Below are 14,434 nucleotides of genomic sequence, written 5' to 3'. Positions count from 1 at the left end.
CTGACAAAAATTAAAGACAGAGATAAAAAATATTAAGAGAGACAAAGGAAAAATGACAAATAACATACAAGGGAACTCCCATCAGGCTATCAGCTGATTTCTCAACAGAAGCTCTACAAGTCAGAAGCGAATGGTACAATATATTTAAAATGATAAAAGGGAAGAACCTACAACCAAGAATACTCTACCCAACAAGACTCTCATTCAGATTTGATGGAGAAATCAAAAGCTTTCCAGACAAGCGAAAGTTAAGAGAATTCAGCACCACGAAACCAGCTTACAACAAATATTAAAGGAACTTATCTAGGCAGGAAACACATGAGAAGGAAAAATAAACCCTACAGAAAATAAACCCAAAATAATTACGAAAACAGTAATAGGATTATATATATCCATAATTACCTTAAACGTAAATGGATTAAACACAACTAAAAGACACAGACTGGCTGGGTGGACGAAACACGTGCATGTATACACTCCCACTTACCACATCCCTCTGCTGGAGCCCCTCCCCAAGTTGCATGTAATTATTTTATATTGTTAGGTTAATCATGTTTCTATTATGGCTCACAACTGTAATTATTTTTTGTCTAACTGTTGATTATGAAAACTGATAAACATCTTTTACTATTGTGATTATGCAACCGTTACATAATACTATCGTATCACAGTTGGTAAACAGAAAAATAATATAACTCTAGATCACCAAAACTACCATTTAATAGAAAAACTTGGAATCATTTTTTAAAATCCTGCATAGCTGAATTATTTGGTATTTTTTAAAAAATACAAATGCCCAGGTACTGCTTTTTTTCACCAGAGCTCCAGATATTTTTCTAATGAGCAGTCATATTTAAAAACAACTGGACTAGATGATAATCTTTTACTTTTATCTAGTTTGTTCCACTTTTTCTATTTCATATTCAGTGCTCCCATTTCATTTAGCTTAGGTTTTCCAATTCTTCCATCTTTTTTTTTTGATGTTTTTTCTCAAGTCTTTATCAAGTATAGTAGAAAAGCTTTTGTATCTATCTATATATATAGATAAAAATATGTATAATATATATGTTTTAGAAAACTTACAAATTTTTGCCTAACTAAAAAATTTATACTTTGATTCCATTTGACTTAGTATGAATAGAATGCTAGATTTCTAATTTAAAAAAGTAGGCAACAACCACAACGGTTTACTGTATAGCGCAGGGAACTCTAGTCAATATCTTGTAATAACCTATAATGGAAAATAACTTCAAAAATAATATATGTATATATGTACAACTGATTCACCTTGCTGTGTACCTGAAACACTGTAAGTCAACTATACATCAATAAAATACACAAAGAAAAAAAGGAAAGGTCATTATATAAATATATTATAATATATAAACCCAGTATACCGTGCCATGTACAGCAGAGAAAATGAAAGGAATGCAGCGTGACCCTGTCCTCAGAGAGCTTTTAGAGACAGAACAACCCAGGACACTATCACGCACCTAAGCTGAGACACAAACGCCAAACGCTCAAGCAGAGAGGAGTGAGTGTGAGGTGGAACCTCTGGTGGAGACCTCTCAGGGAAAACAAGGCTTCCTGAGGGTCTGCGGGGAGGGCGAGGGGAAGACGGTGAGGAAGCAGCAGAAGGGGCAGGGCGCTCCGAGGTGGAACGGGCACAGCAGAAAGGACAGAGTATTTGCCGGCAGGAAGAAGCCGGGGCTACCGGGAGTGGGAGATGATGCGGGGGACGAACGAGACGCACCCGGGGAGAAGAGGTGAGTCAGAAAACAGAAGCTCTCAAGGGGGCAAGGGAACAGGAGTCTGACCAGATGGACAGAGTGGTAACTTTTCTGAGCGCTCTAACAATGCGGAAACTGTCGTGCACAAAAGCTGTGATAATACAGGAGCTGCCTTTTCACACACACACACACACACACACACACACACTCTTTCAATGCAGCGGTGCTTTCAGAAACTACTCTCCTCATTTTGCAGATGAAGAAGGTGAAACATAGAGCCGTTCAATAATGTGCTTGGGGCCACACAGCTCTGTGCAAGCCGTGAGCACTATAGGCAAAGGTAAAGAAGATCACTCCTGCTTTCAGAGGGCTCAATGTCCAAACAGAGATGGGCGCCAATGATTTTCTCATCAACAGTTACTCACACAGCAATGTGTTAGGTGTTGTAACAAGCATATAACGACATGGCAGTGTTATTTTACTAAAATTAATCTAAAAGTATTACATTAAAAGCAAAAGGCTCTATCAGAAGACAAAAACACTGATCGGAGAAATTAGGAAATCAGCCTCCTAGCTAATACAGTTACCCAGGCAAAATCCAGCAAGTGAAGTGATGATGGTGGATGCAGTAAGACTGGAAAAGAGGCAGAACAGAAAACATTCTAAAGCAGAAACGATTAATGTACGAAAAAGAAAACCAGACACATTTTTATGTCTGGAAAACTGAGAGGAGGACATTAGTAAGAGGACGATATATTCATCTGAAGGTAGCATTGAGTTAAAGACAAAGTAGGACTGGGAGGGTGTAACAGGCCTCAATACAAACAGATTTTTTAAACAGTAGTTTTATCTGTCCTTGGCTGTGCTGGGTCTCTGCTGCTGTGAGGCCTCCCTCCAGGGCTGGCGAGCGGGGGTTGCTCCCCAGCTGTGGCGCTCGGCTCTGGGTTGCAGTGGCCTCTCTTGTTGCGGGGTGTGGGCCCTAGGGTGCGTAGCCTCAGCAGCTGCAGCTCCCGGGCTCCAAAGCCTGCACAGGCTCAAGAGCTGCGGCACACGGCTTGGGATCTTCCCGGACCTGGGATCAAACCCGTGTCTCCTGCACTGGCCGGCAGATTCTTTACCACTGAGCCACGAGGTACAGGAAGACTGAGAATCAAGAATTTTTTTTTTTTTTAACATTGTTAGCACCCAGCCCTGAGTTGTACATAACGAAAGAATCTCAAATATTTTAATAAACTCTCTGCCGGTAGGATGGCCTCTGTGTTTTATTTTCTCCCCACACTTCGCTAGTCTCTATTATCAATTCTGTCTTGCATCATCCTTTCTACAGAAATGAGGTAGAACATAACAAAGCTGAAACACACAAGAATTTATCTATCCAAAACCAATTCCAAAAACACTGTGTTTGCTCATCACTTCTCGGGAACTTTTTTGTCAGAGTTGCTTTCATGGTCATCCTATAATCCAGACTTTACCATCACACTCTGTTAAAAGTTCCAACCTCATCATCCAATAATTTAGCTCTTGTTTTTTCAAAAATAAAATCCACTGTCAAAAAAACTAAAACAAAAACCTTATCAGCACTAAAGTTGTTCCAGAAGCTGTGACACAGGCTCCATAGGCAACACCCACAGGGGCTTTCCAAATATTCCAAGGAGTGGCTCCATCAATGTGGGGAAGGGATGTCCCTACGGAAAGTGGGGCATCATACTGCTGATTATTTCACAGACCTGCTTTTCATTTAGTTCTTGAAGCAGTCATAGAAGCAAGTATTATCATCTTATGCTAAAGAAGAGTAAAAGAGATGCAGACATACAGAACAGGCTCTGGACACCACGGGAGAAGGGGAGGGTGGGACAGCTGAGACAGCAGCACTGAAGCACATACCCCACCGCGTGTAAAGCAGCTGGCTGGCGGGAAGCTGCTGTGTGACACGGGCGCGACCTCTGCTCCGTGACCTCCTGGAGGGGTGGGAGGCGGAGGGGGCTTCAAGACGGAGGGACACGTGTACAGTTACGGCGGGTTCACACTGTTGGAGAGAATATTGTAAAGCAGAAGCCAACCCAATACTGTAAAGCAACAATCCTTCAATTAAAAATACATTTTTTAAAAAACTAAAAAGAAGGTTCAGAAAAGTTACTTTCTCAAGGTTATACAACCAATACATAGCAGAGTTGGGGATTTTAAAACTTATGATTTTACCACTGAATCATGTTGTTTTTGATAAAATAACCCAATGTATGGGGACATTATTAAACAGTATCATTACTATATAATCTTATCTTGTATGGTCACGATTTTAATAGTCTTTTAATTTCATTTGTTTCCCCATCATTTTCTGTATTTACTGATTTGGGAAAATATGAACAACCAGCCATGAAAATCTGTCATAGATCTTGAATTAAGTCTACCTTATAAAAATATAGAACATCAGAAACAGAAATATCTTTAAGTCGTCAGCCTGTCTCCTGATAACATGGCCTTAAGTAGGTTACAACCCAGGTCAACAAGCAAACAGCACCCCCTCCTCCTTAGGATACTGGGTCCGGCTGAAGGGTCTCATGCGTCTGCCAGCTGGGCTTTCTTCATGGACTCTCTGCTGAACACAGAAAGTTCTGCTTATTCCTCCTTTAAGCTCCACTCCTTCAACACTGGAACACCATACACATTTATACACAGCAGATGATTATACTGTCTTAAACCGGGTTGGAAGCCTGGCAGGCTTGAATGATTTAAGAGAAAAACATTTCCACTTGTCCTGCCAAACACATTGATCAATGTTCATTTAAGTGATGTAATCATCTCTTCTCATTTTGCAAGGTCTTCTCTCTCTCTTCAGGTGACTAAGCAGTCTGCAATCTTCCTTCCTTTAATTGGATAATTTTCAGGCTTGTCTTACCCTTCCGGTTTTTACAACTTCATGCATTTTCTCCTGTGAATACAGTGAAAGGTTTCATGGTTGAATCTTTCTTTAGCACGCGTCTCCAGAACTCTGTCTCCCTGAACGCTGGTGCAGCCCGACTGTTTGTCTGCTCTGGTGCCCCAGACAGACTGGCTACTCGTTAATGGCCACCTTTTTCTGCTTGGAGGCCTGCGTTTCCTCCTCCTTGGATCGACCTTCCTGTGTCCTCCATATATCCTTCTGGCTCAGACTCTTGTTCTCCCACCTCTGGACCTGTGTGGCACTTTTGGTAATGCTATCACCCAACTTGGTAAACACGGCTACTGTTTATTGAGCACTAACCATGCGCTGTCTCTGGAGCCTCATGTCTGTAACACAAACTACCCAGCTTTTCCTCCTGCCCTCTCACAACACTCCTCTGTGAAGGGTGCCACTCAGAGGCCTGGCACACAGCAGGCCCTCAATAAACAGGCACCATTACTAGGTTAGGAGAACAAGCACCACAGGACTTATTCATGTTTGACCCCAGTGCCTGGTCCAGCTGTCTGGCTTACTCAGTACACGTTTACAAAACTAACCAATGAAGACAATAAATGTTAAATGTCTGTATGATCCTTGTGAGACAAGCTGTGCAGCTTGCCATGGACAGCTAAAACTTCACTCTTTGGAGTCTAGACAGGAAAAGCACCCAGTTAAGTACACACAGATGGGGCTGGGGAGCCCAGAAGCACTGCCTAGAGGTTCAGAAGCACGCAAGATCTCAAGTTCAGGAAGCTCCGGCTGGCTAGTGACTGAAGAGGTTGATATGGAAGATGGCCTCCTGTGGAATGCTCCAGGCACAAGTCAGCATCAGTTTGGCTCCCAGAGGTAGATGGCATGGTCAAGTCAACTCCCTTGATCAGGGAGAAACTTCGGACTGTAAGAAAGCCTCCTGATGATGAAGGGGGTGCCTCGTTTCTTAGAGAACGGAAGCCTAGACCTTCAGCGCACACACAGACCCAAAGGTGAGTCTCTGGGGCACTGGGATTTAGCAGTGGCAGGAAGTAGTCTGTGTTGGAGTCTGTCAACAGCTAGTAGGGCCCAGTGAGCAGAATGAGACTCAAGTCCTTGGCAGTGCTAAGTTTAAAAGGAGGCAGCATACTGGCATACCAGAAAGAGATTGGATTTAAGAAACAAAACCTAGATTCAGTTACTGAACCAGAGTGCAAACGTGTTTAATGCCCCAACCACGGCAGACTAGCTATCTGACTTGGGACATCAATTATTCAGGCAGGGCTAGCAGCAAGGTTGAAATCTGAAGAGCGACTAGGATTCCGGCACTAAGGACAGAACTTGCCACAGGTAAAGCTGCACGGGGAGCAGAGAATCTGCCCTGCTACGATACTGCAAGCCCTTTGCAATGGGTAATAAGCACACAGCACAGCCTCTCTGAACACAACGTCTGCCTGGCTTCAGTGCTGAAGACTTTTAGATACCAGTTATCTGTAGCTGGCAAAGTACAGAACACAAGCCTGTTTGGTCTGGATTAACAAATATCTTTCTATTCATATTCACTTGTTTCACCCTTGGGCTGTGTACAGCTGTGCACCTGCTTGGTCTCTTCATCCCCACACAGTGTTTTTCCCCTAACTTATCGCCAGATACAACCACTTTCAAGTTGAAATCACTCTTCACAACCACAAGTTAGTTGTTTCATCCTGATTCTGGGACCAAAATCCTATCCAGTCACTATTAGGTCCCAGAATCTAAGTCCACACTACTAGCAATAAGAGTGGTCCTTTTCGATTAAAACCAACCAAGCCAAACACACTATGACAAACACTATTACTACTGCTACTACTAGTATACTAAAATCCTCCCGTCACCTAGCTCTTCAGTAACAGATTCATCTTGACTGTCACTTCTTCAGGAACCAAAGTATCTTATTGGTCCATGGTCTGTTTGTGGCTCTTTCGATTCGATATTCCTAAGGGGTTTTTTGTTTGTTTGTTTGTTTTTTGGCTCATGTTAAAGCAATATGTTCAAATCATGGACTATCTGGTTCAACTACCCATCTGATGACTGACTTTCTTCTACAACACTCCCACCAAGTGGTCATTGGGACCATGTTTGAACACTCAGAATGACTGAGAGCCCACTGCCTACGGAGGTAGTCTAGTTCATCTTTGAATCAACTGCTGGAAGTAACGGGCTGAAATGCACCTCCCTGTGTTTCTATCCATTGACTCCAGCACCCCCCCCTCAGGGCCATGTGGAACAAATACAAACCTCTTACACATGGCCCACTTCAGAGATCTGAATGAAGTGACAATATCACTCCTGTGTTTGTTTTGCTGGATAAATGTTCCCAGTGCCTTCAATCATTTGCTGCTATTAGATGGTCTCACCAGCAACATCTCTCTCTTTTCTGGCTGTACTCAAAATGATCCATATGCCACACATATAGCCCAGAGCCAGACAGATCACAGGTGTGTTCTGGACACTGAAACTCCCATAAGGCAGCCTGAAGGCTTAACCAGCTTTTCTGCAGCTACGACACTCAGTTGACTCACACTGAGTTTATGAGCAGCCAAATACCCCTAAATGCCACACATGCTGCTGCTAAGCTCACTGCATATTCATCTCCTTGTTTTAGGGAGAGCAGGAAGTTGAGAGGAAGGTTCATTTAAGAAGGTTCATTTATCTTGTTGAAACCATGAAATTTGGGTCCCAAAAATTCAACCGAGGATTTTGCATTCCTAATGATACATCAACCTGTGCTTAGTTTGCTAGCCCAGATGATCAGACAAACTAATGATGGGTCATGGACTAGATTTCAGCTTAGGCTAGTCAACTTTGATTTATTTCATGGCTTCCCTCAGAATGTAGGCTTCTTCAAAGTTACTCATCTTTCAAATGTATGCTTTTGATTACCAGAAGAACTGGCAGAAAGAGTATAAATGATTCAATACAAAGATACTATCACCACTGAAAAATACTCCAAAGATAAGCATCCAGTACATTAAGGATGGTATATTTATGATTTTCCATGGAATATTATACCTGAACACCTTTTCCTTGATTACAAATATCTTGAAGAAATACTACTGCATAGATTTTCAAAGATATTTCCTCTTCGCTTATTTGATTATTTCAATTCAAAGAAAGTAGAGTGGGTATTATCATACTCATTTATAGATGAAGAAACAGACCTAGAAAGGGCATGACTTGTCGGGGGAAGAACCAGGACTGAACCCCAAGTCCTGGGATTTCTAGTCTAGTGCAATTCCCCCCTGCAGCCATGGCACTCTAACACAAGAGTGTCCCGGTCCTGGCCTCAGAGCACTAATATAAAAGGAGCTCTCCTCTAGCTGCTAGTAACATGTGCTCTACTCGCCCTTGTCATATAGATTTAAAAAAAGGGGGGGGGGGCTCAGTGAAAAGATAAAAAGTTGTCACAACACTTAAGAGATCCCAAACTCTAGCCATCATAAAATTTATGAGAATTAGTCCAATACCTTTAACTTTAAAGATCGGGAAGAGATACCAAGTAATTTATCTAAAGCTGCAGTTACCTAATAGCAAAACCAGGATTAGAATCTATTTATATACCCAATTCAACATTCTTTCTGTTATACCATATTGTTTCTCAAGACACACGTAGGCAGCTGTCTGTTACCTTTGCATGCTAAGTCGTCTCAATCCTGTCTGACTCTTTGCAATCCTATGGACCGTAGCCAGTCAGGCTCCTCTGTCCATGGGATTCTCCAGCCAAGAATACTGGAGTGGGTTGCCATTTCCTCCTCCAGGGAATCTTCCCAACCCGGGGATTGAACCTGCATCTCTTACATCTCCTGCATTGGCAGGCAGGTTCTTTACCTCTAGCACCACCTAGGAAGCCACAGGGATCTGTGTGTTACCTCTAGCTAGGACATTTCTGAAGATGAGGCCTGATGTGTGTCATCTACAACTCAAGAAAGTGATGGCTAAAGATCCTGCCAAACCCCTAATCCAAGGGGCTATGGGTGAGGAGATACTCAAAGAGGGACCGACCATGACATGCTGAACCTGCGGCCTCCCGGTGAACAGAGCTGCGCTACACGAAGCAGCCCCTGACTGTGGATTCTTCCTCTCAACAATACTGTTGCAGAAATCGCTCCAGGACTTGGATGGATGTGTGCATCCATCTAGGACTTGTGTCGTAGATGACCAGGGTACAAAGACAGCTGAAAAGGAGACAATTATGAAGCTGCCATAGCTATGGGAGGACTTTTTAAAAAGCAGGCTAAATATTTAGCTACAAAAAGACCCTGTGACTATATAAACACTTATATTTATATGGTGTTTAATTTACTTCAACAATCATTTGTTGAGCATCAATTATACACAAAGCACTTTATTTCCAAAGGCATGTCATACTACTAAGCTCAAGAAACTTAATAGCTTCAATAATATGGAAACACAGAAGTGGGAACTTAAGCAACCCTGAGGAGCCAGGAAAGGATTTGTTGAAGAGGAGACACCTGAATTGAATCTTAAGGTCTGGGTGAGAATTTTCCGGGTGAAGAAAAAGCTGAGCAAAGACAGAGGCATGAAACAGTGCGGAGTGTTTGTGCAACTAGAAACAGTCTGATGGCGCTAGAGCCCAGAGTACGGCAGGGAAGAGTTATAGCACAAAATGAGGCCAAGTCAGAGGGCCTGATGCCATGCCATCTTGGACTTTGGCCTAAACTAATGAAGTGCCGCTGAAGAGCAGATCACCCTGGGAACCAAGGCTAAGGAGGAATTTGAAGTTGGGAGGCAGGAAGACTGATCATGAGTTGGTTGAAGTAATTCAGATGATGAGAGCCTGTGCATGTATGTGTAAGAAGCAACAGGAATGTATAAGATGTATCAGACAGGTCATATTCCAGAAAAAAATGAGGCTACTGAATGACATTTTCTGAGGGGCGAGCTCTCCTGATTTAAATATTCATCTCAGAATTTCTTCTCATACCTGACACTTCTGTCATCAGAGCTTCCTTTTGTAGGATCTCCCTTCTGTAGCATCTCCCCCACTAAATGGAGGTGATCACTGCATTTTAGTGTTGGTCAGCTAACATTAAGATGGATTATGAAAGTTTACTGAGAGTAAAGAAGGCCTTGCAGGGATGGGCAGGGCTAGTCATGAAGGAAGAAGCAATGGATTCAAAGCAAAAACAAGGAACAAAAGTTCAAGCTGCTCAAAAGGAAACTCCATCAGTTCAGTTTAGTCGCTCAGTCGTGTCCGACTCTTCATGACCCTATGGACAGCAGGACGCCAGGCTTCCCTGTTCATCACCAACTCCCGGAGCTTGCTCAAACTCATGGCCACTGAGTTGGTGATGCCATCCAACCATCTCATCCCCTGCCGTTCCCTTCTCCTCCTGCCTTCTATCTTCCCCAGCATCAGGGTCTCTTCCAGTGAGTCAGTTCTTTGCATCAAGTGGCCAAAGTATTGGAGCTTCAGCATCAGTCCGTCCAATGAATATTCAGCACTGATATTCTTTAAGATTCACTGGTTGGATCTCCTTGCAGTCCAAGGGACTCTCAAGAGTCTTCTCCAGCACTACAGTTCAAAAGCATCAATTCTTCGGCACTCAGCTTTCGTTATGGTCCACCTCTCACATCCATACATGATGGGAAAAACCATGAAACTCCACATGTCACCATATTGCCTGGGCTGGCCCTGCTCTGCTACAAAATCCATTTTCAGGCAACTTGGGTGCACTCTGCCAAAACTCTTTCATGTGAGCCACTTAAGTCTTAGTAATATTAACAATAAAATACACCCTAGCAAAGAAGAAGAATTATGATTTCTGAGCTAAGGAGCACCATACAGGGACAAACCACCCAGACATCGGCCTTTAGGAACCATGTCCCTTACGGTCTCCCCCTGGCCTGACCACAAGTGGGACACTGGCGCAGGTATTTTTACTTCCAGTAAGCATCATGTTTAACTTGGAAATCTGACAGATACCAAGAACTGCCCCACAGTTCACAGTAATACTGGGATAAAAAGAGGCAAAAGCTTCTGTGTGCTGTAAAGTGCTAACTGAGGTCACGAGCAGCCCTCTGGTTCACAGGAGAAAGGAGGTGGATGGGGCCTCCATGCCGTGACTTGTGCAAGGACTGCTCACCAATGATGACCATAAAAGCATCCAAATCTTCAGATGTCGGTGAGCACAGTCCACAGGACCTTAAGTACCTTCCCTAAGAATTGAAAGTGATGTACACTATGAATGTAAAGGTAACACCTAAGACAGATACATTTTTAACAAATCAGCTCTTTCTATAAAACCAGTCTCTATAATGAAACTCTGTCATAGACATACATGTAAATAGACAAATTTATATGCGACTAGATTGTTAGACTCACATTTTATTAGAATTAGAAAAGGCTTAGATAGTTTCTACAGACTGTATTCCCGGATTTCTTCCCTTCCCCATCTTTCTTACAACAGGAAGACTGAGGTAACGGTAGAACCCAGACTAAACTACAAGCTTCCTGACTCCTGGTGTAAGGCTCTTTTTTCCTCTACAAAATGACACTTCAAACAAAAAATATAACAAAACCCAGATTTTTAAAATGTTAGCATCACATGCTTCAAATCTTCTTTAAAAAAGAACTATATGTCAGCAAATGATCCCTACTCCATCCTTCCTGCTCAGGTTGTAGGCAACTCCTGAATTATTACATATCCACAAACCAGACCATATCGCCACAGAAAGTACTGGTCTTCATAACAAGGAAGAGTCCCTCACTGTAGTATGCCTGCATGTAGTTAAAACCTTTGAGATTTGGCTGGATTTGCAAGGAGAAACTAGGGCAGAGCCTATTAGCTTTTTTACTCATTACCACAGAAGAATCTAGTCAAGTATCTTATGATTTAGAATGAAAATAAATTGGGTAAATAAAAAAAATTTAACATAATTTTTAAAATTCTTCTCAAATACATGTTTCATATTTGTGAAACTCTGGTTTATAATGACCTAGGGTGAATGACCTGTCACCGAACAACAGGGCAAGATGGATTTAGCAATTTAACTATAATAATAGTTTCTCCTTCTGCTTCAAGGTCCAGCTCAAATGTCACCACTTTAATGAATCTGTCCTTGATCCCCTCAGAATTAATTCCTTCAGCAGTCATTTACTGAGTGCCAAAGCCCTGAAGATACAAAAGGAGATCAGACCCAGTTCCTGCCTGGAGCTCAGAAATAATTACATAATAGTGTTTGATAAATGCTCTAATAGAGGTATCCATAAAGGGTTAGTGGAGTCTAACTTCTGGAGCAACTGGAGGAGATTTAACAGGAGGGGATATGTAAGCTTCATCTTGGGAGGACGAGTAACAGGTCACAAAACAGAAGATGGCAGGTCATTCTAAGCAGGAAGATAATAAAAGAGAGGGTATGAAGGATGTTAAGATGTTAGTTTTAGAAGGACAACTAAGGATAGACATAAGAGGTAGGGAGTTAAGTTAGAAGACTGGCAGCAATTCAAGCAAAAGATGACATGATTGCAGGCATGAGGTGGGAGAGGGAAAGATTTTAACAAAAGGCATAAGATAAATTTAGCAGAACTTGATTGTACGGGAGCAAGAACATGGAGGAGCTGGGGATGACTCCCAAAGGCTTGGCAAATGAGTGGGCAGTGAGGACATTAACTAAACTAGGAAATACCACAATAGAAGATAAGAGCAGGGCGGAAGAAGGGAGGCTCAAATTCCCTCTGAGGCATTCTGAGTTGGCAATAAGGCCTCTCCTTTGAGGTCTTAAATTATTTCCCTTTCTATGCCAGAAATCACCCTTTCCTGGGAGCTCCAAAGCATCTTGGGTTTTTCACACCAAATCATTTAAATCTGTTGTACTGGGACCTCCCTGGTGGTCCACTGGCTAAGACTGTGCTCCCAACACAAGGTGCTCCAGTTTGATCCCAGGGCTTCCCAGACAGTGGTGGTAAAGAACCCACCTGCCAGGGCAGGAGACATAAAACACTCATCAATCCCTGGGTCGGGAAGATCCTCTGGAGGAGGAAATGGCAACCCACTCCAGTATCCTTGCCTGGAGAATCCCATGGACAGAGGAGCCTGGCAGGCTACAGTCCACGGGGTCACAAAGAATCGGACACGACTGAAGCGACTTAGCACATGCACGCACCAAGGAACTAGGTGCTTCCCTGCCGGCTCAGTGGTAAAGAACCTGCCTGTCAATGCAGGGAAATGAAGTATACCCTGGTTCCACCCTTGGGTTGGGAAGATCCCCTGGAGGAGGAAATGGCAACCCACTCCAGTATCCTTGCCTGGAGAATCCCACGGACAGAGGAGCCTGGAGGGCTACAGTCCATGAAGCACCACAGAGTCTGACATCATCTATCGACTAAACATCTACCACCACAGGGAACTGGATCCTGCTGGCCACAAGCCGCAGCTAAGAGTTCAGGTACTGTAACTAAAGACAGCCTGAGCTGCCACCTAAGACCTGGGGCAGCCAAATAAATAAGTCGTGGTTTGTTTGTTTTTTAATCTGCTGTATTTGCAAAATCTGTCCCTACCTGAAACCACTGAGGAAAGGTACCAGGTCTTCCTGATCTGCGCAGCGCCCTTATCTAGGAGTCTTACACACTGCCAGCCCTCAAAGGTTGCGTTCTTGAAAGGCGTCTCCATCAGATACTGGAAATTGCCCCTGAAAGTGAAGTCGCTCAGTCACGGCCGACTCTTTGTGACCCCATGGACTGTAGCCCACCAGGCTCCTTTGTCCATGGGATTTTCCAGGCAAGAATACTGGAGTGGGTTGCCATTTTCTTCTCCTGGGAATCTTCCCGACCCAGGGATCGAACCCAGGTCTCCCGCATTGCGGGCAGGCACTTTAACCTTTGAGCCACCAGGGAAGCCCGGAAATTGCCCGTGAACAGGCATCAAATCAAATGCCCCAGACCTGCCCAAGGGGCTTCTGAAGCATCCCTCCAGTCCGGCCCCACGGCGCCCGCTCTGGGCCCCCCACCACGTTCTCCCCGTCTCCTTTGACAACCCCACGAGGATTCCGTCCGCGTCTGGGGTGGCCAGGCCTGCGGGTGGCTGACCAGACCGTCCCTTCAGGCGCCTGCCCCGTCGGGCTGCACTGCCCGGGCTCCGGGGCTCCTCACGTCCCGGGGGAGGCGGTCTGGACCCCACTCCCCACCTCACCCAGGGAGCCCATGGGGACACCCACCCGCCCGCTCCTCGCCGACCACATCCGCTCCGTGGTTATTTGCCACCCGGCGGCGCAAGGGTCCCTTTGTGGGGCAGCGCGGCCTGCCCCTCCCCCCAACTCTAGAAACCAGGCCTCGGAGGGCGGCGGCGCGGCCTCCGACCTGGGCTCCCCTCCTCCGGTACACTCAGTCCGTGTCCAGGGCGCTGGGCCGGAGTCCGAAGGAGCGGCTGGAAGGTCCATTCACCTCAGGCGGCAGGCCGAGCCGCAGCCCGGCAGGCCGTGTCCTGGCCACCCTCGCCACCTCTCCGCGTCCTGAATATTCTGGGCGAGAACCCGAGGCGAGAAGAGTGAGAGGCCCAGGTACCCGCTCGAGGGCCTCTGACAGAGGCTGCCTGGCCGGCGGCGTGAAGTCGCCTCGCTGAGGCGCTAGTCTCGCGTGCATCTGGCCTCGCGTGGAGGGTGCGTGGCCGGCACGTGCCAACGGAGGCGTGACGGGCGAGGGGCGGTGCCACGAGCGACGCCCTAGGCGCTGATTGGCTGCGCCCAGCAGGGGCGTGAGGCGCGGGAGCGGGGTGCCACAGGAGTCCTCCGCGGGCGGACGGCGCCGGGGTAGAGG

The 14,434-nt window shown here is 45.1% G+C and overlaps 1 long non-coding RNA gene across 4 annotated transcripts in view; it reads right to left on the bottom strand.

Annotated features, from left to right (window-relative positions):
• Window positions 1-14,265, bottom strand: part of LOC139037851 (uncharacterized) — a 37,051-nt gene extending 22,786 nt beyond the window's left edge. The window contains exon 1 of one of the 4 annotated variants that reach the window (XR_011490797.1): window positions 13,979-14,265. This is a non-coding gene — a long non-coding RNA (uncharacterized lncRNA). Of the gene's footprint in view, window positions 1-3,614; window positions 4,938-13,180; window positions 13,324-13,978 lie in introns of those variants that run through there. The other 3 variants (XR_011490800.1, XR_011490798.1, XR_011490796.1) reach the window with 3 other exon arrangements.
• Between the last annotated feature and the right edge of the window lie 169 nt (window positions 14,266-14,434).

Source organism: Odocoileus virginianus, chromosome 12 (genome assembly GCF_023699985.2).
Source record: "Odocoileus virginianus isolate 20LAN1187 ecotype Illinois chromosome 12, Ovbor_1.2, whole genome shotgun sequence".
Taxonomy (NCBI): Eukaryota; Metazoa; Chordata; class Mammalia; order Artiodactyla; family Cervidae; genus Odocoileus; species Odocoileus virginianus.
The sequence above is the reverse complement of the archived record's forward strand: the minus strand, read 5'-3'. Positions and strand labels throughout refer to the sequence as shown.